Source organism: Dama dama, chromosome 28, assembly GCF_033118175.1.
Source record: "Dama dama isolate Ldn47 chromosome 28, ASM3311817v1, whole genome shotgun sequence".
In the NCBI taxonomy this organism is placed as follows: domain Eukaryota; kingdom Metazoa; phylum Chordata; class Mammalia; order Artiodactyla; family Cervidae; genus Dama; species Dama dama.
Genome location: NC_083708.1, coordinates 26,273,863 through 26,301,083, shown reverse-complemented (window position 1 = coordinate 26,301,083; position 27,221 = coordinate 26,273,863). Strand labels below are relative to the sequence as shown.

The window sequence follows — 27,221 nt, the reverse complement described above, 5'->3', positions numbered from 1 at the left end:
GTATACTATAGCTGTAAGTATGAATTTCCTATAATTTAGTTTCCTTCATCCATCACACCCCTCTGCTCCCAAGAATTTGCTAAGATTCTTTACTAAGATTCTCATAATTTAAGAAACCCTTTTATTTAAAAAATACTTATGGACAATTTAGAACTTGGGAAAAACTGACCCAAAGAATTTAAAAATCTGAGGCTTGTATTTATAACTGTTATAATAATAATCATACACTTATTCACTGAACATATTTATGGTTTCTTTGGATTCACTATTTTTGAATTTTTACCACCAACTAAAATGATATATCAGGTTCTGAAATGAACCTGTAGGACAGGTCAGCTCAATAAATGAAATTCAGTTTCAATTATATATACTAATAATTGGGTGAGGTATGGTAAGTTATTTGGGACTTTGGGCCTATATATCCTTCTCAGGAAAGTGAGCCCAGAGATGCTCAGAGGTGCTACCAATTTGGGATTGTAATGGAGCTCTTGATTCTATTACATGCATCACAGACTTTCTAGTGTACCCCCAGCTGAAAGCTCCTTTAAAATAAGCCTCGGGGACCATAGAGAGATTGATCATTTATCTGAAAGAATGTTTTTTCTGTGGTTTAGTCTGTTTGTGCAACCTCTGGAAAATATTTACTATCTTGACTTATAATAAAAAAAAAAAAGCATTGTTCACAATTGGAAGAATCTACTTCAGTGACCTATTTTGGGTGTTTTCTCATTATGGTAAATAATATATTATACTTCATTAATATCTTCTTATAATGATGCTATTACATTCCTTACTCATCTATATGTGGTATAGATACATCTCTCTAGTATAGAATCATTTAAAAGCAAAAGGCAAAAGACAAACTTGTGAATCAGAGAAACATATATTTATGTAGTTAAATATAGCATGCTAATCTTTTATAAATCAATATGAAAGGAAGAGAAATTGTGCAGAACTGCTTTAGCAGAATATAGGTCATTTGTAGTGTCTTCTTTTCTCTTCTTTAAAGGAGAATACTAGGTTCTGGAGCACTAGGTTTTATTTAGCATAAAGTATTTTCAGGTACTGCTGGAGAATTCAATAAGTGAATTTTCCAGGTAACTGAACAAAATTTTCATAATCTTTAAAACTATTTAGTTAACCCCTTTGTCTCTGTGTGAGATATTCTAATATTTACTAAATACTGTAAGATCTTGCTAAGTAAAAAAAAAATTTTGGACACCATTTAAACTTTCCTTAATAATTTGCAGTCACTATTCATATTGCATTTCCTCAATTGGAAGAATTCTTCACATTAGGAAGTACTATTGCTACAAAAACAAGTCTTCCTAGAAAAGTAAACTGGTATTAAATATACTCTTTGACAAGATGCATATGTTTCAAATTCAAAACATTAAAACATAGGGGAAAGTACATCAATTCCAGAAATTGTATTAATTCTTAAAATGTTCCCCAAAGGCAGCAAAACACTCTTGCTTCTGATCCTCCCCTCACCACTGGTCAGATTCTTAGCTGTCACTTCCCACCCACATTGCCTCCAGTGTAGACTCCTGTCTGTGTTCTTCTGTTTCGCTGCTGCTCTGAGCTGTTGGCTGTGAGTTGAGAAACACAGATGACAAACTAACCAAGAATCATCTGCTAAATTATAGCAGTCAGGTTCTTCCCTGAGACTTTAAGGCCATATTTCAGGGCTGAAGTTTGTCACAACCGCTTCTCTGCTCAGAGGTTTTGTGTCATATCCAGCGTCAGGACCGTGTTCCAATGAACTGGAATCGCCAGGAATCTGTACTTTGGGTGGCGTGTTAACTGCATTGTGAATTTTGAAATGCGTTTTATATAGACTACTCAAGTTTGAACAATCCTGTCTTCTCACTGCCCGAAAGAAATACATGAAGTGTTTTGCAAAGCAGAAATAGAGACACAGACATAGAGAACAAATATGTGAATACCCAGGGGGTTGGGGGAGGAATTGGGATTGACACATATACTGTTGACTCTATAGGAGACTGATATACACTATTGATACTATGTATAAAATAGATAATTAATGAGAACACCCTGTATATTAACAATACAGGGAATTCTACTTAATGCACTGTGGTTACCTGAATGAGAAGCATGTTCAAAAGGGAGGTGATATATGTATGGCTGATTCATTTTACTGTAGAGGAGAAATTAACACAACATTGTAAAGCAACTAGACTCCAATAAAAATCTTTAAAAAAGAAATATCTGAAGGATTAACACAATATACCTTCATTTCTGAACTAACTCAGGAGACACACTAGGCTCTCAGGGCAAAGATACGTAAGGGAGAGAGGGAAGCCACATTCACCGTGCCATCAGGGTCAGTGGCCTTGAGGTCCCTGGCACAGTGCCCCATATCTGTGGCAAGAACTATAGTGATATTTTCCAGGGCATGCGAGAGACTGAGAAATTAAGTCAGAAGAGAAATCTAAATCTTGGGTGACTGTCAAAGTCACAAAGAGAGCACTGGCATGAGTTCAGTATAGCAGGAATTGAGCCGGAAGCTTCATAGGAGGTTTGAGAAAAGAAGGAACAACCTCCATCACCCCCAAAGAAAGCAGAGAACAAAGCTGGCCAAGGTCTTTAAGCTCCAGAGAAGCATGCTGGGATTCCACTTAGGTGGCTAGGTAATTTAAGAATACCTGAAGGACAACTCTGCAAAGTCCCAGGTTTCTAACTGGATCAACAAGAGTGGAGAATATAATCACTCAGGGATTGCACGATGTTTGGATTTCTCTCTTCCAAGAGGCAGACACCAGGTATATCAAGCAACAAAGAGCAATTCCAATCATCACGAATGAGGATGCTGGGGGAGGGGCTGTAGGTCCCCTGGTTTGCTTCTTATTAGGGATCTGGTAGGTCCAAACCTGAGAGTCAGGAACACTTGTGCCCACTTCCCTTATGAAAACGTGAGAAATCCTAAAGAAGTCAAGAAATCACAAGCACGTGATTGTTTTCAAAGTTTATAATGCCACAAATTGGAATGTACCATTACTGTGCAGAGAAATATGGATTTAGCCAAAAGTCTGTTTATAAGTCAATCATTTATAACTCTAGAATCTCCTGGTCTGGGGCAATAAACTCTTGAGGAAAGAAAGATAGAAATGCACGCATGAGAAACAGGAAAAGAAATTATCTGAGGAAGTGAGAAGGGTAGAGAAGAAAACTCTACAGAGAGTGTGAAATTGAATATGGAGAAAGCAAGAAGATGAAGGACTGAAGAACTGTGAGAGTCCAGCCCACAACCCACAACCCACTATATGCTTTTGAGGATGTTTCACAGCCTTCGGCCACTTTCAAACTCTGCCTTTTCTTCCACTGAGATTGGTTTATCTGTTTCCCTTTCCCTATTTATACTTGCCTCTGTCCATTGCTCATGCAATTTTCTGCCTCTCTCCTGTTACCAAAGCAAGTTGAAAGGGTTTTTGTTGTTCCTGTTGTTTTCTCATACTGTTGTGTTAAGGGTATCAGTAAAAATAACAGAGAACCAGAGAGGTAATAAATATTTTCCTCTTCTTTCTCTTTCTCACTGTCATTGTATATTCCACTTTCATTTCACATACTCTGTGAATAAGGAACTCTGCCAAGCTCTGAGGCTAAGAAAAGAGGGAAAGTGACTGCAGTGGTCTCTTGGAGCAGAGAGTCTGAAGAGAGACATGCACAGAATTGCAATGAAATGCCCAATTGTTACAATATCAAGTATACATCAGAAATCTAGAAGAAGGTGGACTGGTCAAGGTCAAGGTATCAGCAAACTATTCACAGAAAAGGAACTTATTAGCTGAAAATCAAATCAAAACAACCAAAAGTGCCCCCAGAGCCATCAACAACAGCAAAACAAGAGTGAGTGTACCAAATGTCTTAGGTCAAGTTCTCTAGAAGTAGAGTTTGAGACAAGGATTTGATTTGTGGGATTTATTCGGGGAGTACGCTTCAAGGAAAACCTGTCACAGAGGGTAAAAAGCAAGAGAGAGCAGGGCAAAGAGCTGAGCAAGCGTGTGGTCTCAGATAAAGTCCTAGCCACTTAAGGAATTACAACTTAGAATTTTAGTGACTTGACTAAGATAACATAGTTAAGAGTAAAGCCAACATTAGGGCTTGACAAATTAAATATATATATACGCTTTCCACTATACCAGTATTTCTTCTACAAAGAATAGACCCAAAAGAGACAAGACTTTATGCCTGCTCAACTTCAATGAGGATAAAGAAAAGTCACTCTAATGAAAATGCCCTTGACATTGAATTTGAGCTAAATCTGGAGTCTGACAAAGGTTGTATTCATTAGCCTTGAGGGCAAAGCAAAACAAAGCGAACAACAACAAAAATACTTTAGGAACTGGCCAGATTTCAGAATTCTAGAGAGTTGTTTTTCCATGATAATATTCTAATATGCATAATAATTTCTTCACTGCGATCTGTTACATCAGGAAAACATTTCAGTGAAGGTTTATATTAATACATGGATAGTGTCACTGGTAAAATGCAGGAATTGAGGGACCTCTGAACTCTGGAAATATACAAGTCACCATCTAAACCATAATAGAGTTATTTTGCATAATCTTCTGCATAATTTTTGATGCCTAACACTTAACTGAGGAAAGGGCATAAACTGACTATACGGAAAGCTAAAGTTTGTATGAGATATAAAGCTCTGGAAACCACTGCTTTAGAAAACTTTAGAGACATCTAATTCATCTTCTCTTTTCACCCAGAATTAAGTTACAGGGGTGATGAAAATATTCACCAATACCTGGTCCCAAGTTTCGGGCTTCCCTGGTGCTCAGATGGTGAAGAATCTGCCCACAATCCAGGAGACCTTCGTTCAATCCCTGGATCAGGAAGATCCCCTGGAGAAGGGAATGGCTATCCTCCTCAGGATTGTTGCCTGGAAAATTCCGTGGAAAGAGGAGACTGGTGGGCTACAGTCCATGGGGTCTCAAAGAGTCAGACACATCTGAGTGATTAACTGATGTGGTCCCAAGTCATGCTAGCAATATGCTCACCTCACAATTCAGTTCTCTTATCATGCAGTGGTTAAGTTTGCTCCCAGAATTGCCACTTTGTAACCATGTAAAATTTAGGCATATTCCTTTGCATTAGTTTTTTCTCACCTTTCAAATGAAAGCAGAATAGTCCATGTAAAGTGCTTGGAAAAATTCTGGACAACCTAACTCATAAAGGCTAGATATCATAATTATTAATACTTTGAACTTCAGGCTAGCTATTCCTCCACCAAGTCCAAATAAAAGTTCCTCCAAAGATCTCTACTTTCTTATATTCTAACAGCAAACCATTTTACTCTTCCTTTCACTGATACCTTCCCACTATTGCCTATTCTCCACATACTAGTCCTTGTACCCTCTGGAACTTCACTTTCATTGTAAACAAACCCTTCTAAACCCTTAATCTCATCCCAAAAGAATTCCTCTGCATCAATTTCTTAATTGAAATTTAGCTTTTCACTAATTCAGATATCCAAAGGAGATGATGGGGTTATTTGTTGCCTTACCTAGCAAAAGGCCTTAAAAGGTAAAAAAAAGAATTAAGGGATTCTCAGCATTCTTCTTATTCTTCAAGAACTTGCCCTGTCACCTTCCTCCCTAAAAAGTTTGTTTTTCCCAAGATTTATGTCATCTGGCTGTACCACTCTTCATGGACCCTAATTGTTAACTTCTGATTTTTTTCCCTCAGTCTTACCAGTTAGTTTGAGAAAGAAACAAAGGAGTGAGCAATGAAGGCAGAAACTTTCTTTCCATCACCTCCCAGAGGACTGAAGTTCATAGTGATGGACCTCTAGGGAAGCAGAAAGAGAGAGGCACTTCCTTGCAAAGTGAGAAAATTATCAGAAAAATAGGATCACTCCTTGAAGAATCTAAACTAACAAATTTGAATTTTATTCTAAAAGGTATAGGGAGCTACTCAAGAGTTTTGAATGTTGGGGAGAAATAATTAGATTTGAATTTTAGATTACTGTGACCTCACTGTGCAAGGTGTTCCAGAAACTATTGCTACCCATGACTTATGGCTGTACTCAATTAGACTGGAGATAAGGGGAGAATTTGAGAGAGAGTATGGAAGTAGATTAACTAGGAAATGGGGAATGTTTAGGGTATAAGGGTTCAGTAGCCTGAAGCAATCTCCAAGTTTCTGTTTTAAGCAGGTAGATAAATATTAATGCTTTATATTTTGTCATAATTAGAGTTCCTAATGTATAGGATTATTGTAAGCATTAAACAGGCTAGTGCAGTTAAAGGGCTTTCAACCATTTCTGGCATGAAGTCTTTTATTTGCAGAGATCCTGTCTCTACAGAGGCAGTTACTGTCAATGAGAGGGAGAAGAAAAGAGGTGAGCACTCATGATCAATTGATTTTGGGCCTGAGTTAGGAATGAAACCCCTGCAAGACATCCAATCAGATATACAGAACTCAACACTCAACTAAACAAGTTAGCATGGAGCAATGGATTGAGAAGTCTTAAGTACAGTGAAAGTCATTAATTTAAATCATTAAATCTACTTAAATGTAAATAGAGTGAAATGATGACTGAACCAAGAGCAAAGCCCTGAGAAAATCAATGTTTAGAGAGGAGGCAGAGAGAGAGGAACCTGAGATAAAATACGGTAGACTGAAGTTCAGGGGATAACCACTGACAATAAGAGAACAGAGTTCAAAGAAGGAAGTAAGGTCAGCACTGTAAAAATGTTGCAGAAATGTATTTAGAGTAAGAACTTCAGTGTGTATAATGATGTAGGTCAAAAAGAGGATGCTGACTAATATACCTAGGGATATTTCCATAGAGTAGCAGGATTTGATACCTTGATTTAGGCATGTTGAGATCTGTGGAAAAGAGGAAGTAAGAAAATGAAACTTATTTTTCCAACTTTTGCTTGAGAAGGGGATCAAGGAGAGATAAGTGTGGCTAGAGGGAAATGTGAGTTTATTTTCTTTTTTTAAACTAGAGGGACTTTAACTCTCATACTTCCATTTTTGTGGAAGAGCAAGGGAGAGGAAAGTGGGAAGAGACTGAGGACAGAGGAAAGGATGGAGATTGATAGAAAAGGAAGAATTACCTTAGACAGGAAAAAGAACACCTCCTCCCCAGGCACAGGGTGAATAGTGAAAAGATAAGCACTAGCAGTGATATAAATATTATTGTCGAGGGATAAAATTGAGATACTTTTCTCCCAGTGGGCTCAGTGAACTGAGAACCAGAGTAATCTACTAGGACACAGGTAAAAAGCATTGGAAGTTTGAAGAGAAATCTAACAGTCTGAAATAAAAGCAGGAAAAAGGAAAAGCTGTCTAGGTTTAGGTAAGAAGATTTTGAGGCCACCCTAAGGACACAACTGAAATCAGAAATCATGAATTTCTGGTGGCTTCTTTTCACAAGGTCTGTTGTTTTTGGTATGAAGATTTTCTTCTTACTGCATATGCTCCATGATTATTACACAGACTCCTTGCCTAGGTTCTGATCTCTATGATTTTCCACTTTACCTGGACCCTTCTTGGATCCCATTACACGACTTGACTTCTGATCCACCTGACATTCCTCCAGTGGTGCTAGTGGTAAAGAACCCGCCTGCCAATGCAGGAGACATAAGAGACACAGGTTTGATCCCTGGGTCAGGAAGATCCCCCAGAGGAGGGCATGGCAACCCACTCCAGTATTCTTGCCTGGAGAATCCCATAAACATAGGAGCCTGAGGGGTTACAGTTCATGGGATCACAAAGAGTCAGACACAACTGAGCGACTTAGCACGCACGGCACGACGTTCTGACAACTGCAAGATGGCTTTTACTTAAGGCTAGGCTACCAGTCAAACCTCCCTTGAGGATCTGAGAACAACCATTTCACAAGCAAGTGAGCACTAACCCTGGTTTTGTGAAACCCCACGGTATTTCTAGATAACTCAGGGAACTTCTTGAGATTATTTTTCCTAGCACCATGTTAAATTCACTTTAATACATACACTTAGAGAAAAGGGAAAGAAAAATAAATATGAACATTAATAAGGAATGAAACTTCTAATAAAATTCAGCCTTCTAAATAAAATTTAAACTTCTAATAAAATTTGATAATAGGATGTTATGTGTTACTAACATTTTTCCCCACCCAATTAAATAGTGAGTAGTGCAGAGAGCACAGCAGAGCTTTGAGAAAGACAACGGCACTGACTTCTCCAGAACATTTCACAGAAGGCGTGTGTCTCTGTGTACAACTGCCAGGGTTCCTAGCAGCTAGAGACACCAAACTGACTTGGTATCCTTGACCATTAGAGATGTAAAGTGGGAGTGGCGATTAGGGTGGGAGACAGGGTGGGGGGATAGGAAGAGGAGGAAGGGGGGTGTGAAGAGTTCTCCACGTGGGAAAGTGCAGTACCCATGAAAAGTGGTTCTCATGTCACATGACTTCCCAGAGGCTAGACTAATTGTTCTCCTGGGGAAAGTGAATGGGAACCCTAACAATTATTCAACATGTTCTTTGCCTGTAAGAGAGAAAGATTGATCCCCTGGTCTTCCAATTTGATGTCTGCTTAGCTTGGGCTTTGATGACTTGCCTGTTACTATCTAAATATGGGGAGGAAATGTTGATTAACGTAGATAGAAGGCATCAAACACCTCCCCCTAGAGTCCCCAGTGCCTAAAGTGTATATGAGGTAAATTGCTTTCCCAGAACTGGGTCCTAGAGTGTAGATGAGATTAGAAATTGCAGATTTACAGAGTAAAGAGAAAGACTTACACCTTTCTGTGTGAGAACTCCAAGTGGTGGCCGGCTGCTTGTTATGACTGAAGGTCAGAAGAGACAACCTGTGCTTGGGAAATCTGACTGCAACTGAGTCCCCTAGGAGTAGAATGTATTGAGGTCTCTGTCCACCCACAACAAAGTTTATATACAATAAACAAAATCAGCAGAGCAGACCAACAGAAGGCATGGAAAATTTACTGTCTTCAATTTACTATAAAGAGTGGGTATTTTTTCTTTCCTCCTCCTTTTTGTGTTAGGGTTCCCCAGGGAAACATAACCAATAAAAAATGTGTGTATGTAAAGAGACTTATTATAAAGAATTGGCCCACACAAATATGGAGACTGAGGAATCCAAATCCAAGTGTTAGAGTTTCAGTCTGAGTCCAAAGTCCTACACTATATAATAATAAAAAGACCATAAAGGAAGAAGATACTACTCTCGTTAATATATATGCACCTACTATCAGTTCAGTTCAGTCGCTCAGTCGTGTCCGACTCTTTGCGACCCCATGAATCGCAGCACGCCAGGCCTCCCTGTCCATCACCAACTCCCGGAGTTGACTCAAACTCATGTCCATCGAGTCAGTGATGCCATCCAGCCATCTCATCCTCTGTCGTCCCCTTCTCCTCCTGCCCCCAATCCCTCCCAGCATCAGGGTCTTTTTTAATGAGTCAACTCTTTGCATGAGGTGGCCAAAGTATTGGAGTTTCAGCTTCAGCATCAGTCCTTCCAGTGAATACCCAGGACTGACTTCCTTTAGGATGGACTGGTTGGATCTCCTTGCAGTCCAAGGGACTCTCTAGAGTCTTCTCCAACACCACAGTTCAAAAGCATCAATTTTTTGTTGCTCAGCTTTCTTCACAGTCCAATTCTCACATCCATACATGATCACTGGAAAAACCATAGCCTTGACTAGATGGACCCTACCTACTATAGGAAGACTCATATACATAAAACAACTGCCTACAGGCATAAAGGAAAAAAAATTATGGGAATACCATAATAATAGGAGACTTTAATACCCCACTCACATTGATGGACATATCTAGACAGAAAATCAATATGGCAACAAAAGTCCTAAATGATACCCCAGAACACTTATACTTAATTGATATTTTTCGGAATTACATCCAAAAAAACCAAGAATACACATTCTTTTCAAGTACACAGGAAACATTCTCTAGGACTGACCACCAACTATGGCACAAAATGAGCCTCAACAAATTTAAGAGTATAGAAATTATTTCAAGCATCTCTTCTGATCACAGGGAAATAAAACTAGAATTAAACTACAGTAAAAAGAAATGAGGGGAAAAAAAACGAATTACATGGAGACTAAACAGCATGCTACTAAAAAAACCAATGGGTCAATGATGAAATCAAAGGAGAAATTTAAAAATACCTTGAGAAAAATAACAATGAAAACACAACCATAAAAAATGTATTGAATGCAGCAAAGCATTTCTTAGGGTGAAGTTCATAGCATTCATAGCACTATAGGCCTGCCTCAAAAAAAAAAAAAAAAAAGAAAAATCTCAAATAAACAACCTAACCTACAACCTAAAAGAATTAGAAAAAGAACAAACAAAATCTGAAGTCAGTAGAAGGAAGGCAATAATAAAGATCAGAAAGGAAATAAAATAGAGGTTAAAAAAATTTTTTTTAATCAATAAAACCATGAGCTGGTACTTTGAAAGGATAAACAAAATTAAAAACCTCTGATCAGACTTGCCAAGAAGAGATGACAGAGAACCCAAATAAAATAAGAAATGGGAAAGGGGAAATAACCGATACCACAGAAAGACAAAAACATAAGAGAATATTAAGAACAATTATACATCAACAAATGTGCCAACCTAGAAGAAATAACAAGTTTCAAGAAATGTGTGTATGTGTGCGTGTGTTGGTCACTCAGTTGTGGCTGATTCTTTGCGACCCCATGGACCAAAGCCCACTGGGCTCCTCTATCCATGGAATCCTCCAGGCAAGAATACTGCAGTGGGAAGGAATACACAGCCCACCAAAACTGAATCAAGAAGAAATAGATCATTTGAATTGACAGTTCACTAGAAGTGAAAGAGAATTCGCAATTTTTAAAAATCCTACAAACAAGTCCAGGACCAGATGGGACTTCACAAGTGAATTCTACCAAACCCATTAAGAACAATATGTTTATTCTGATCCTTCTCAAACCCTTCCAAAGAATTAAAGAGAAGGGAAAATTCCCAGACATTGAATGATGCCATAATCACCCTGATAACCACAAACAGATGAAAGATAGTACCAAAAAAGAAAGTTACAGGCCAATATCTTTGATGAATATAGATGCAAAATTTCTCAACAAAGTATTAGTAAACCAAATTCAAAAACACATAAAAAAGATCACACACTACGACCAAGTGGGATTCATCCCAAGTTTACAAGTATGACTAAACATACACAAAATCAATATGACACACTGCATCAACAAAAGACAAAAACACATGATCATATCAACAGATACAAAAAAGAATTAAAATTCAACATCCACTCATTATAAAAACTCTTACAAAGGTGGTTATAGAGGGAACATATTGTAATACTTAGGTTGTTTTATTCCATCGCTAATCTTGTCCGACTCTTTGTGACCCCATGAACTGTAGTGTGCCAGGCTTCCCTGTCCTTAACTATCTCCCAAAGTTTGCTCAAATTCATATCTATTGAGTCAGTGATACGTCTAACCATCTCAATTCTCTGCCTCCCCTTTATCCTGTTGCCTTCAATCTTTCCGAGCATCAGGGTCTTTTCCACTGAGTTGACTCTTTGCATCAGGTGGCCAAAGTTTTGGAGCTTCAGCTTTAGTATCAGTCCTTTCAATGAATATTCAGGACTAATTTCCTTTAGGATTCACTGGTTTGATCTTGCAGTCCAAGGGACTCTCAAGAGTCTTCTCCAGCACCACAATTCAAAAGCATCAAAAAGTCTTTGGCCCTCAGCCTTCTTTATGGTCCAACTCTCACATCCATACATGACTACTGGCAAAACCATAGATTTGACTATATAGACCTTGATCAGCAAACTGATACCTCTGTTTTTTGATATGCCATCTAGGTTTGTCATAACTTTCCTTCTAAGGAACAAGCATCTTTTAATTTCATGGCTGCAGTCACTATCCACAGTGATTTCAGAACCCAGGAAAATGAAATCTAACACTGCTTTCACTTTTCTCCTTTCTATTTGCTGTGAAGTGATGGGACCACATCATCATGGTTATCCTGGTCACTAAGACCATTTTTGTATAGTTGTTCTATTTATTCTTGCCAACTCTTCTTAATCTCTTCTGCTTCTGTTAGGTCCTTAATGTTTCTGTCCTTTGTCATGCCCATCCATGCATGAAATGTTCCCTTGATATTTCCAATTTTCTTGAAGAGCTCCCTAGTCTTTCCCATTCTATTGCACTGTTCATTGAAGAAGGCCTTCTGATCTCTCCTTGCTATCCTCTGGAACTCTGCATTCAGTTGAGTATATCTTCCCCTTTTGCTCTTACCTTTCAATTCTCTTCTTCCTCCAGCTATTTGTAAAGCCTCCTCAGACAACCACTTTGCCTTCTTGCATTTCTTTTTCTCAGGGATGGTTTTGGTCACTGCCTTCTGTACAGTGTTATGAACCTCTGTCCATAGTTTTCAGGCACTCTGTATACCAGATCTAATTCCTTGAATCTATTCGACACCTCCACTGAATAAGAATACTGGAGTGGGTTGCCGTTTACTGATGTTAGTTCTAGAAGGTCTTGTAGGTCTTCATAGAACCGTTCAACTTCAGCTTCTCTGGCATTAGTGCTTGAGGCACAGACTTGGATTACTGTGATCCTGAATGGTTTGCCTTGGAAATGAACCAAGGTCATTCCATTGTTTCTGAGACTGCATCCAAGTACTGCATTTCAGACTCTCTTGTTGACTATGAGGTCTACTCCATCTCTTCTGAGAGATTCTTACCCACAGTACAGGGAAGTGAAAGGCGCTCAGTCATGCCTGACTCTTTGTGACCCCGTGGAATTCTCTGTGCCAGAATAATGGAGTGGGAAGCCTTTCCCTTTTCCAGGGGATCTTCCCAATCCAGGGATCAAACCCAGGTCTCCCACACTGCAGGCAGATTCTTCACCAGCTGAGCCACAGGGAAGCCCAAGAATACTGGAGTGGGTAGCCTATCCCTTCTCCAGCAGATCTTCCTGACCCAGGATTTGAACCAGGATCTCCTGATTGCAGGTATATTCTTTACCAGCTGAGCTACATAGAATGGTAGCTACATAGAATGAATTAAATTTGCTTATTCCCATCCACTTTAGTTCACTGATTCCTTAGATGTCGATGTTCATTCTTGCCATCTCCTGCTTGATCACATACAATTTACCTTGATTCATATATCTAAGATTCCAAGCTTCTATACAATATCATTCTTTACAACATCAGAACTTTACTTCTACCGTCAGACACATCCACATCTGAACGTCATTTCTGCTTGGCCCAGACTCTTCATTCATTCTGTAGTTATTAATAATAGCCCTCTGCTCTTCCCCAGTAGCATATTGGACAGCTTCTGACATGGGGGGCTCATCTTCTGGTGTCATATCTTTTTGCTTTTTCATACTGTTGATGGGGTTCTCGCATTAAGAATATGGTGTGGTTTTCCTTCTCCAGTTTGACCACATTTTGTCAGAACACTTCACTATGATTTGTCTGTATTAAAAAGCAGAGACATCAGTTTGCCAATCAAGGTCTGTATAGTCAAAGCTATGGTTTTTCCAATATTCATGTATGGATGTGAGGGCTGAACCATAAAGAAGGCTGAGAGTCAAAGAATTGATGCTTTCAAAATGTGGTGCTGGAGAAGAATCTCTATAGAGTCCCTTGGACAGCTAGGAGATCAAACCAATCAATCCTAAAGGAAATCAATCCTGAATATTCATTGGAAGGACTGATGCTGAAGATCCAATACTTAGGCCACCTGATGTGAAGAGTCGGCTTACTGGAAAAGACCCAGATGCTGGGAAAGATTGAAGGCAAAAGGAGAAGGGGGTGGCAGAGAATGAGACAATTGGATGGCATCATCAACTCAATGGACATGACTTTGAGCAAACTCCAGGAAATAGTAAAGGACAGGGAAGCCTGGTGTGTTACAGTCCATGGGGTCACAAAGAGTCAGACATGACTTAGTAACTTAACAATTACAGAAGGAAACTGAAGATGATTCAAAAAAATGGAAAGATATCCCATGGTCTTGGGTTGGAATATTTAATATCATTAAAATGGTCATACTGCCCCCCAAAAATCTACAGATTTAATGTGATCCCTATCAAATTATCCATTTTTCACTATAACAGAACAAATAATCCTATTTTATTATAAAATCATAAAAGACCCAGAAATGCCAAAGCAAAAATTAGGGAAAAGGACAAAGCAGTATGCATAACCCTCCCAGACTTCAGACAACACTGAAAAGCTACAGTAATCAGAATGGCATATTATTGGCACAAAAACAGACACAAGGATTAATGGGAGAGAATAGACAGCCCAGAAATAAACTCATATACCTACAATCAATTAGTCTTCAACAAAGGACACAAGAATATACAATGGGAAAGGAACAATTTCCTCAACAAGGAGTGTTGGGAAAGTTGGATAGCCTCATGTAAATCAAACTTAAAATACACCCTCACAACATGCACAAAAAAATAAACTCAAAATGGTTTAAAGACAAACATAAGACATGACACCATGAAACTGTTTGAAGAGAATATAGGCAAAACATTCTCTGATAGAAATCATACCTCAGTTTTCATAGGTCAACCTCTCAATGCAACAGAAATAAAGGCAAAAATAAACAAATGGGAACTAATAAAAGCTTTTTCACAGTAAAGGAAAAAAACATAAACAAAATGAAAAGATAGCCTATGGAATGGGAGAAAATAAATGCAAATGTTGCAACTGACAAGCACTTACTCCAAACTATGCAAACTATGAAATTATTCCAAACTATGCAAACAGATCTTGCAACTCAACATCAACTGAAAAATGGGCAAAAGAACTAAATAGACATTTCTCCAAAGATGACATAAATATGACAAACAGGCACATGAAAAGATGCTCAACATCACTATTTATCAGAGAAAAGCAAATCAAAACTACAATGAGCTACCACCTCACACTGGTCAGAATGGCCATCATGAAGAAATCTACAAATAACACGCTGGAGAGACTGTGGAGAAAAGGGAACCCTTCTATACTGTTGATGGGAGTTTAAGTAGGTGCAGACACTATGGAAAACAGTATGGAGGTTCCTCAAAACTAACAATAGAGTTTTCCTACGATTCGATTCAGGAATCCTACTCCTAGGCATGAAAGTGAAAATGTTAGTCCCTCAGTTGTGTCTGATTCTTTGCGACTCCATGGACTGTAGCCCCCAAGCTCCTCTGTTCACGGAATTCTCTAGGCAAGAATACTGGAAGTGCATTCCCATTTCCTTCTCCAGGGCATATTCCCTACCCAAGGATCAAACCCGGATCTCTTGCATTACAGGCAGATCCTTTACTGTCTGAGCCACAAAACTATAATTCAAAAAGATACATGCACTCCAATATTCATAGAAGCACTATTCACAATAGCAAGACATGGAAACAAGGAACCAGAGATCAAATTGCAAACATCTGCTGGATCATAGAAAAAGCAAGGGAATCCTCCCCCCAAAAAAATCTACTTCTGCTTTATTGACTATTCTAAAGCCTTTGACTGTGTGGATCACAACAAACTGGAAAATTCTTCAAGAGATGGGAATACCAGACCACCTTACCTCTCTGCTGAGAAACCTGTATGCAGGACAAGAGCAACAGTTTGAACTGGCTATGGAACAAAGGACTGGTTCAAACTTGGGAAAGGATTATGTCAAAGTTGTGCATTGTCACTCTTATTTAACTTATATGCAGAGTTTTTTTTCAGTCACTCAGTTGTGTCTGACTCTCTGCGACCCCATGGACTGCAGCACGTCAGGCTTCCCTATCCTTCACCAGCTTCCAAAGCTTGCTCAAACTCCTGTCCATTGAGTCTGTGATGCCAGCCAACCATCTCATCCTCAATCATCCCCTTCTCCTGCCCTCAATTTCTCCCAGCATCAAGGTCTTTTCTAATGAGTCAGCTCTTACATTAGGTGTCCAAAGTATTGGAGCTTCAGCATCAATCCTTCCAATAAATTTTCAAGAATGGTTTCCTTTAGGATTGACTGCTTTGATCTCCTTGCAGTCCAAAGGACTCTCAAGAGTCTTCTCCGATACCACAATTATATGCAGAGTACCTCATGTGAAATGCCAGACTGGATGACTCACAAGCTGGAATCAGTATTGCCAGGAGAAATATCAACAACCTCAGAGATGCAGATGATAGCACTTTAATGGCAGAAAGTGAAAAGGAACTAAAGAGCCTCTTGATGAAGGTGAAACAGGAGAGTGAAAAAGCTGGCTTATAACTCAAACATTCAAAAAATTAAGACTATAGCATCCAGTTTCATCAGTTTATGGCAAATAAATGGGGGAAAAGTGGAAACAGTGACAGATTTTATTTTCTTGGGATCCAAAATCCCTGAAGACAGTGACTGAAGCCACAAAATTAAAAGACATTGCTCCTTGGAAGAAAAGCTCTGACAAACATAGACAGTATATTAAAAAGCAGAGACATCACTTTGCCTACAAAGGTCCATATAGTCAAAGTTATGGCTTTTCCAGTAGTCATGTATGGATGTGAGAGTTGTACCATAAAGAAGGCTGATTGCCAAAAAATTGATGTTTTTGAAAGATGGTCCTGAAGAAGACTCTTGAGAGTCCACTGGACAGCAAGGAGATCAAACCAATCAATCCTAAGGGAAATCAACCCTGAATATTCATCGGAAGGACTGATGCCTAAAGCTGAAGCTCCAATACTTTGGCTACCTGATGTGAGCAGCCAGCTCACTGGAAAACACCCTGATGCTGGGAAAAGTTGAGGGCAGGAGGAGAAGGAGGTGACAGAGGATGAAATGGTTGGATGACATCACCAACTCAATGGACACGAGTTTGAACGAACTCAGGGATGTAGTAAAGGACAGAGGAGCCTGGCGTGCTATAGTTCATGGGGTTGCTTTGCAAGTAGGAGATGACTTAGTGACTGAATAACAACAAACATCCATCAACAAAGGAATGGAGAAAGAAGATGTGGTACACATACAACTGACTACTAGTCAGCCATGAGAAAAGAAATAATGACATTGGCAGCAATATGAATGGAACTAGAGATTATCATACTAACTGAAGTCAGAAAAAGAAAGAAATACCATATGATATCACATATCTAAAATATGACACAACTGAACTTTTATGAAACATAAACAGACTAACAGATGTATAGACCAGACTTGTGGTTGCCAAGGAGAAGGGGGTGTGGTAGAAGAATGCAGTGGGAGTTTGGGTTCTGCAGATGCAAACGATTATATATAGAATATATAAGCAACAGGGTCCTACTGTATAGCACGGGAAACTATATTCAATAGTCTATGATAAACTATAATGGAAAAAAAATTTTTTAAAGAATGTATGTATATATACATATAACTGAGTCACTCTGCTATACAGAAGAGGTTAACACAACACTGTAAAGCAACTATATGTCAATAAAAAATACTAAAAATCCTGAAAAGCAGGAGAGCCAATGATATAAAAGTTTCTATTTGAGCCCCAGTCCAAAGGCAGGACAGCTGTCTGCTGCCATCCTATTTGTTTAACCTATACACTGAGCATGTCATGAGAAATGCCAGGCTGGATGAGTTACAAGCCAGAATCAAGATAGGCTGGAAAAACATCGACAGCCTCAGATATGGGGATGATACCACTCTAAATGGCAGAAAGCGAAGAGGAACTAAAGAGCCTCTTGATGAGGGTGAAGGAGAGTAAAAGAGTTGGCTTAAGACTAAACATTAAAAAAAAACTGGATCATGGCATCCAGCCCCATTACTGCATGGCAAATAGAAAGGAAAAAGATAAAAGCAGTGACAGATTTCCTCTTCTTGGGCTCCAAAATCACTGCGGACAGTGACTGCAGCCATGAAATCAGAAGAGGATTGCTTCTTGGCAGGAAAGCAATGACAGACCTAGACTGTGTGTTGAAAAGCAGAGATATTACTCTGCCAACAAAGGTCTGTATAGTCAAGGCTATGGTTTCCCAGTGGTCATGTACGGTTGTTAGAGCTGGACCATAAAGAAGGCAGAAAGCCAAAGAATTGATGCCTTCGAACTGTGGTTCTGGAGAAGACTCCTGAAAGCAAGGAGATCCAACCAGTCAAACTTAAGGAAGATCAACCCTGAATATTCACTGGAAGGACTGATGCTCAAGCTCCAGTATTTTGGTCATCGGATGTGCACAGATGACTGGAAAAGTCCCTGATGCTGGGAAAGATTGAGGGAAGGAGGAGAAGAGGGCATCAGAGGATGAGATGGCTGGACGGCGTCACCGATGCAATGAACGTGAACTTCGGCAAATTCCAGGAGATGGTGAGGGACAGCAAGGCCTGGTGTTGCATGTTGTCCATGGGGTTGCAGAGAGTCGGACACAATTGGCCGACTGAACAACAAGCACGAAAGGCAGGTGTAGACCAGTGACCATCTGGAAGACAGGTCAGCAGGGAGAACAAAGTTTCACTGGGTTTTTTGGTTCTATGCAGGCCCTCAACAGGTTGGATGAAACCTACCCTCACTGAGGAGAGCAACCTGCTTACCCAGTCTAGTGTCTCAAATGCTAATCTCATCCAGTATTACTCTCACAGACACACCCAGAAATAATGTCTAATAAAATATCTGGACACCCTGTGACCCAGTTAAGTTGACACATAAAATTAACCATCACACCATCCCAAATCCAGAAGTTTAAAAGTGAACATAGTTTGTGTTCAGAATTAGTTAAAGTTCTTTTAACGAATAACAATGACTGAAAACCTATTTAGTCAGACCAAGATGTTAAAGTATCTGTGCAATAATTGGAACATACTTACCCTAAAATATTGGGTTGGCCAAAAAGTTCATTAGGGTTTTGGCATGAGAAACCCAAGCAAACTTTTTGGCCAACCCAATATTATTTATAGTTTATCTGAAATTCAAATTTAAATGAGCATCCTCTGTTGTATTGGGCAACCCTACTATTGTCATGCACAGCAGAACGAATGATAATTTGAGTTAGGAAATTTAGTTACCTTTTGATAGCCTATACAGGAAAAATAATTTATATATGTACCCTGTGTTAAGGTGGAAACACACTGGGAATAGCAACCATTAATGCTTGTTATCAGTGATTTAACATTTGAAAAGGAAATTGTAAGATTATTCAATTCTCCACCTCAAAGGGACTTTTGTTATCCAGACTTCCAAGTCAGAGGGACATAACAAGTGAAATTCTGTCTTCCTCTAACCCTGAACAAATGGTTTGAACTCATAAAATCATAACATTTTAGAGCTACAAGGGATATTAGGGACCATTATTTGATTAAAACCACTCTCGTGCTTTTAAATGACAAATTGCTGGTTTTAAAGAAGTTATTCGGCTGATCTTTCAGCTCTGCTGCCTGACATTCAATAAAGCAGACCGTCTCAGTCTTACTGTCAAACAGCTATAACCATGCTGTCAAGTACGACTTTTTAAACCTGTCAAACAGTCATTAGTTTTCCCTTCCTAACACTTCTAACTTTGAAGCTGTCTAATTTGTCCTGAGAAAATTCACAGTGTAAGTTCATTTTATGAAAAATTACCTAGACAGAGTGACTTCCTCCTTAAAAAGTACTTCTAGGAAACTAGAGTTGGAACCATTTTAACTATTACATTTCTAGGAAAACTGTATTGTGAATCTTGCCAATTGTAATGACTATGTTTATCAGTTATATCTTCCTAAATACTTGAATGTTTAATTATCTTCTTTCTCATAAGGAATCAAGAGCATAACACTTCTTTGGTTTCATTATGATCCACGTAACTGTCAGTGCTCCATCACTTCTTGAATTAATACATGTCTTAGGATGGTGATACTTCTTGGGTTAGGGCTAAAAATAAGAAAAGGCAGAGTAGTTGAAATGTCATTTTTATAAAAGCTGCTCTTTGCTCTTCTTTGAATATGATTAAATGGCTAAGAAATAGTCCACAATGCATCAAGTAACCTCCTTTTGCAGTCAAAATGGAGCCCAGCTGTGAATAGCAGAGCCCATCTACCTCTCCTGTTCTTTCAGCTCTGCATGACCAAGGGTGATGATAAGTGACATCCTTAGGGTATGATGAAATAGAACACAAGGCTCTGGAATATATGAGGCATGCTCTGTTTTGTGTCAGAGGCCCTGTTTAAATCAAAGTGGAGCAGAGCATCAAATAGCCTGCTACGGGATCTGGCAGCATGGCTTCGCAAATCTTTGCCGGTTAAGGCTTCCAGAGCTCCCAAATGGCTTTCATTATCTTGGGGAATATATGTGAAAGCAGAAGGACTGAGACACTGTTTGAGTGAGCACCATGTTACAGGGAGTAAAAGGCAGTGTTAATATTCACTTCGGCACACCAAGCCGCTGTGATGTGACTACACGCTGTCACTGCAGTAATTGGTGTGGTTTATAGGAGGATGTAATATGCAACTGCTTGTGGACACCCACATGTTAGTGACCAGTCAGAGGTTAGCATACAGCTAAGTTCTAAATGCCATCCATGTATGCAGTTTTTTTCCATTGGAAACAACTATTTTTCGAGGCAACCCATAAAAGCATCTGAAACCAATGGCGTATTTATATATTCTTATAATGTAAAAGCAGTCAACTTTATTGAACCTGAATTTTATTTTTACAAAGGAAATTTATTTTTGAATCATGATTTACCTCATATTAATATAACATTCTATATGACAGTGAGCTGTCCCAGAACTGCACTAAAAATATTTATTTTCAAGAATCCATGTTTACATTGCTTTTATTTTCTCATTTTGTGTCAGTCCTTTAAAACAAGATAATTTACTTTGATATTATTTCAGTATTTGAGGAATCCATGGGTAGCAGCAAGCAGAATTCAAAGGATTAAATTTGCCTAGCATGTATTTTATATTTGAATTTTTACAATCCAGAATATTTTAATTCCTCTTATTTTAATTTGTCACAGAAAAAAAAAATCCATGTAACCTCTTTGTAGATAATAGTTCAGTGACATTTTCCTGCAAAACAAACATCTTCATTGGTAGAAGAGTAAGAGATACTCTCTCAGTTTTGACTAGAAATATTTTTGTTAATAAATTACAGTGCCCTGCACTTCATAAGCCTTCTCTATACTTTTCTTGAATGAATCAGTGAAGAAGAAGAACCATCAGGTGAAATGTGATATAAATAAAATCTCCAAAATGGCATTACTATAGATATATAAATCATGAATGAATGAATGTGTTAGCTGCTCAGTTGTGTCCAATTGTTTGCGACCCAATGCAGCCTGCCAGGCTCCTCTGTCCATGGGATTTTCCAGGCAAGAATACTGAAGCGGAGTGGGCTGTAGTTCCTTTTCCAGGGGATCTTCCCAACCCAGGGATCAAACCCAGGTCTCTTGCATTGCAGGCAGATCTTTTACCATCTGAGTCACCAGGGAAGCCCTAACCTCCTGCCATAGATGGTATTTTTTGTGTCCCCTTGGAGTTCCATTTTGAAAGTCCAAATCATTATCATATTGGTAGGGAGAATAATATGGTACTCAGTTTACAAAAGAAGAAAGAGAAGAAATTTAAGTCCCTCTGATCAATTCAAGCTCTGTGCATAATGCTCTGTCAATAGACACTGCATGTGGCAGCTCCAGTTGAATGCTAATCCTTCCATTTTAAAAAGGTTACATGGCATGTTAGCTTCATGACTTCCATTAAAGCCAAAGGGTGTTACACCATTACCATACTTTGGAAAGAATGCTCTCTAATGCTATTGATTTTGATCTTTTGAACTCAAGCTCTGATGCCTGTGTCCATTGACAACTACCCTGCCTAGTTCTTACAGGACTCTGAAGTGCTGGATTAGCAAGTAAGCCCCTTTTTCAAATTAATCAGCTTGCCTATCTGAGACAAATGTTTTTATCTTAATGCTCTTAGAAATGCCACATTTCAAGCTTTTTTCCCATAGTTAGAGTATACAGTTCAGAACTGCCAACCGTGGGTTTTGAAGAAGTAAATGGAAGGCTCACTTCGGGAAGCAGAAGCTATTGTGACATGGTCAGATCTGTATTGCAGGAAGTGTAGTATATCTGAACAGTAGCTATTTGATTAGGAAATGTGGGTAACAGGCAAGATAGAAAGCAGAGGTACCCGTTGGAAGGCCACTGAGGATATCTAGGCTGTAGATAATCATAGTGGACTTGGGTATAGGTAATAGAGAGGCAGAGAAAATGAAGGAATTCCCGTGGTGCTTACGTTGTAGAATTGACATGGTTCATGCGTGTAGAACAACTGAGTGAAAAGGGGGTGTCATTAACAGATAATGAGGACTCATGGGCTATACAGCAAACTGGGGGACCCAACCAATGGAGACAGCAGCAACTCAGGTTCAGCCATTTATTACCAAGCAGGAGTTTAGAACCAGTGCTGTTATTCCATTGAATTAAAAAAAAAAAAAAAACCAAAGCTGTGCATTTGGATATTGATATGACTCATTGGAAAAGACCCTGATGCTGGGAAAGATTGAAGGAGAGAGAAGGGGACAACAGAGGATGAGATGGCTGGATGGCATCACCGACTCACTGGATATGAGTTTGAGTAAACTCTGGGAGTTAGTGATGGACAGGGGGGCCTGACATGCTGCAGCCCATGGGGTCGCAAAGAGTCAGATACAACTGAGCGACTGAACTGACTGACTGATGAATCACCCAATTTTTAGGTATAAGGGCCACTGTGTAGGTATCACAGAAATGATCTGGAGGCTAAACTGGCCCATGGGCTGCCATTTGGGGTCCCCTACCTTTACATCATGAGAAACGCTGGGCTGGAAGAAGCACAGCTGGAATCAAGATTGCAGGGAGAAATATCAATAACCTCAGATATGCAGGTGACACCACCCTTATGGCAGAAAGTGAAGAGGAACTAAAAAGCCCCTTGATGAAAGTGAAGGAGGAGAGTGAAAAAGTTGGCTTAAAGTTCAACATTTGGAAAACTAAGATCATGGCATCTGGTCCCATCACTTCATGGGAAATAGATGGGGAAACAGTGGAAACAGTGAGAGACTTTATTTGTTTGGGCTCCAAGATCACTGCAGATGGTGATTGCAGCCATGAAATTAAAAGATGCTTGCTCCTTGGAAGAAAAGTTATGACCAACCTAGACAGCATATTAAAAAGCAGAGACATTACTTTACCAACAAAGGTCTGTCTAGTCAAAGCTATGGTTTTTCCAGTGGTTAAGTATGGGTGTAAGAGTTGGACTATAAAGGAAGCTGAGCACCGAAGAATTGATGCTTTTGAACTGTGGTGTTGGAGAAGACTCTTGAGAGTCCCTTGGACTGCAAGGAGATACAACCAGTCCATCCTAAAGGAAGTCAGTCCTGGGTGTTCATTGGAAGGAGTGATGCTGAAGCTGAAACTCCAGTACTTTGGCCACCTCATGCGAAGAGTTGACTCATTGGAAAAGACCCTGATGCTGGGAGGGATTGGGGGCAGGAGGAGAAGGGGAAGACAGAGGATGAGATGGCTGGATGGCATCACCGACTCAATGGACATGAGTTTAAGTAAACTCCAGGAGTTGGTGATGGACAGGGAAGCCTGGCGTGCTGCAATTCATGGGATCACAAAGAGTCGGACATGACTGAGCGACTGAACTGACTGAACTGACCTTTGCGCCAAGCACATAACTAGGACTCAATAAATGTGAATGTACATTGGACAGATGAATGAATAAGTGAGTGGAGTACCATGGCTTTAAGGTTTTACGTGGCTCCGAGGTGTTTGTCATTTTAAAACTGAGCTTATATTTGTACTTGTTTCATAGTAACTGCATTTGAGGAAAAAACTCCTACTTGATAGGGTGAAGGTTTAATAGTCTTAAAGATATCTTCACATAAAAATTATGTTTGTATTTTTATTTACCATCTTTTTATTCTGGTTTACTGATGCAGTTTTCTATTTGTAACAAGTATAAATGATGACTAACATCTAGTACCAGGGTTCTCTTAGAAATAACCTTTTATGTAGTACATTATAAGTGACTTTTAGAAAAACTTTTAGAATTGAAATAAAGGCATAAAATGCTCTGCAGAAGAAAAAGAAAAAGGAAGACAAGATTATGAGAAGAAGAAAGAAAAGAAAAAGTTAAGGAAAAGGCCAGAAACTATGATAGTGAGAAAATTTATCTTAATCAGAATTAAACTCAGGCATTCTTGATATACATTTCTTTTTCTAATATAAGTATCTAAGAATAAAAATGTTCCAAATTCTTATTTACCTGAATGAACCACATTCTGAGTAGGTAGAATTTTCATTATCTACAATCTCCATGAAACCACTCCCTTTGAATCCCCTCTAACTCTGCACTGTCCTCATCATGTCATGTGTTTACTGCTAATGATATTTGATCTACAATCAGTACACTGTGCTCAATATTATGTAACAATCTAAATGGGAAAAGAATTTGAAAAAGAATAGATACACGTGTATGTATGTGCTTCCCTGACGGCTTCAGTTCACTTGCTCAGTCGTGTCCTACTCTTTGCGACCCCACGGCTTAGACGGTAAAGAATCCGCCTGCAATACAAGAGACCTAGGTTGGGAAGATACCCTAGATCCAGAAAGGAATGGCTACCCATTCCAATATTCTTACCTGGAGAATCCCATGGACAGAGGAGTCTGGTGGCTACTGCTCATGTAGTCACAAAGAGTCAGACACGACTAAGCGAATAACACACTTTCATATTACATGTATACATGTAACTGAATCACTTTGCTATACAGCTGAAACTGACCCAACATTGTGAATCACCTATACATCAACATAAAAAGTTTAAAAATAAAATGATATCAGTACACATGAAAAGAATCTTCAACTACTGACATACTTCATTAAAGGGTCTCATCTAGTGACAAAAACACTTACTGAGGGACAAGAAGAGCATGAAGATTATTTAGGCTTACGCTTTCAACCAGAATTTATAAAGCATTTGTGATATGGACTTCTTTATTTCATCTTGACCATTTAATCATCACAACAACCCTGTTAGAAAATATGATGCCATTTTACAGAATAAGGAAAGGACAATCATGAAGATGACCCCAAACCCACAAAAGCTACATAGCTTTTACTATACAATATCTAATAATTCCATGTATCCTGACATTTTCCCTTCCCAGGTACAGAAAATGATTCTGAATGGTAATGTGTCATGTCTGCCTTCAAAGCAAAATAGTGCTTTTAATGAAAAAAAATTGTAGTATGTGTATATATATTTCAGTAAGAGCACCATTTTGTGTGTGTGTATATATATGTACACACAGAGATATATTATTACTACCATCATTTGAAATGATTTTTTTGATACTCAGTTTTGTTACTCATTTTCCTTAAGTTTCTGCATCTCCATTTTCATTACATACATTTTGGCTAAAAATATTTAATTCTATTCAGAAAAAAATCAATAATTACTTATTTCAACTGTCTCATGTATATAAAATTAAGAATTTACTTCAATTTAACTCATATTCTGTGTCTATATGTCAGCTCAAACTGATTAAGCCTATAAAATTATAGAATATTTGATTAACAGAAGCACATCAAAATTTACTATTCCTCATTGAGTTATTCTACAAATTTGGGTTTTAACAATTTCGGTTCCCTCTTCCTTTCTGTTCATTATATTTACATAAGATGACCATATATTTTACTGTCCAGAAAGGTACACTTTGAGAGTGAAAGGGACAAGAAAATGGGCCAACAGGGCTATACAGACCATTCTGAGAAAACCAAGATATGTGATGATGACCCTAGATTGAAGTCACATTAGACTAAATGAATATAATTGCTTCCCTTTACCTAAACTCAACAGGGTCAATCCAAGATGGTTCTAAGCAATGCTGCTCTCCAGAGATAGTGTCACAAAACTTTAACTTCACTGGGGCTTAGTCTCCTCCTCAAAAGTCTCAGCTGTTTGGGCACTGATGTCATTGGAGGACAGCAGTGTCACAGTCATAGGTCTGAGATATAAGCGGAGTAAAAAAACACAGTTTTCTTTGAGGATCAAGACAGCTTTCTCCCAAGGGCTAGACCAGAGCAAAGATGTGAGCCGTATTTCTTGTCCTTCTCCTAGCTGAGAACCAGTAGATGATTTCCAGACTGCACCTCAGACCCACTGAATCAGAAACTCTAGGAAAAGGCCTGAGAACCTGAAATCTTGACCAAATGTGTACAGGATTCACAGTCACACCACCTTTTGAGAATCACTGATTTATATTAAATACAAATACTAAAATTATGTCATGTATTCTGAATTGCTATCTTCTTAGTCTTTTCCTTGGAGAAGGGCATGGCCACCCACTCCAGTACTCTTGCCTGGAGAATCCCGTGGACTGAGGAGCCTGGTGGGCTACAGTCCATGGGGTCGCAAAGAGCTGGACATGACTGAGCAACTAACTCTTCACTTCACTTTAGCCCTTTTCTTGGCTTATTTGAAATCTTAAAAAGTGTCAGAACTCTTCACCATTTAGCATTTTATCCATAAATTTGGGTGGAATTAAAGCATTTTCAGGCTCTAAAATTATTTCTTTCCCAGTGGCTCTGTCCCTCCTTCTCAGTTCTCCTTCTATGTCTTTTCTTGTCTTCTTTCTCTTTTGATAGGAAATAAGTGGATCATCACTAGATTTTTCTCTCCATGATTGATCATTTTTCTTCATTATCTCCACCAGAAAAATGTGTTTTTAATAAATGTTAACAAAAATGGAAAATGACTAAGTACTCCTTTCCACAACTCAAAGGTGCTCCTCTAAGCATTTTATCTACTTGAGTTGAAAAATGAAATCCACTCTCCTGGTTACTTTATTCATTTGCATGTAATGCTGTAGGAAATATGTCAGTTACAGATTTCAGGGCTCTAGTCTCAGTGGCCTTTTCACCTGGCTTTGACAGTATTCCTTACAACAAAGTATCATAAGACTTGAGGGCAAGATCTCTGCTGATTCATCATTGTATCCTGAATAGCTCCTAGCAGAATGTCTTGTACAGGGAAGACACCCATTAATATTTGTCAAATGAACGAACAGAGGAGAAGCAAAACATGGACTTTTTCTTAACTTGTCACACTGGGCTTAGGAGTGAATCCGACACATAAAGAAACCCTTTCATGGTACAAATGAGAATAATAACCCCTGCTCTGTATGGTCCTGTAACAATATTTTTAACAATGAAGTTCAATCTTTGTTTTATGACTTG

At 38.8% G+C, this 27,221-nt stretch overlaps 1 protein-coding gene across 1 annotated transcript in view; it reads left to right on the top strand.

Moving 5' to 3' along the window:
• NKAIN2 (sodium/potassium transporting ATPase interacting 2) overlaps window positions 1-27,221 on the top strand; it is a 1,132,096-nt gene that overhangs the window by 886,905 nt on the left and 217,970 nt on the right. The window lies entirely within an intron of this gene.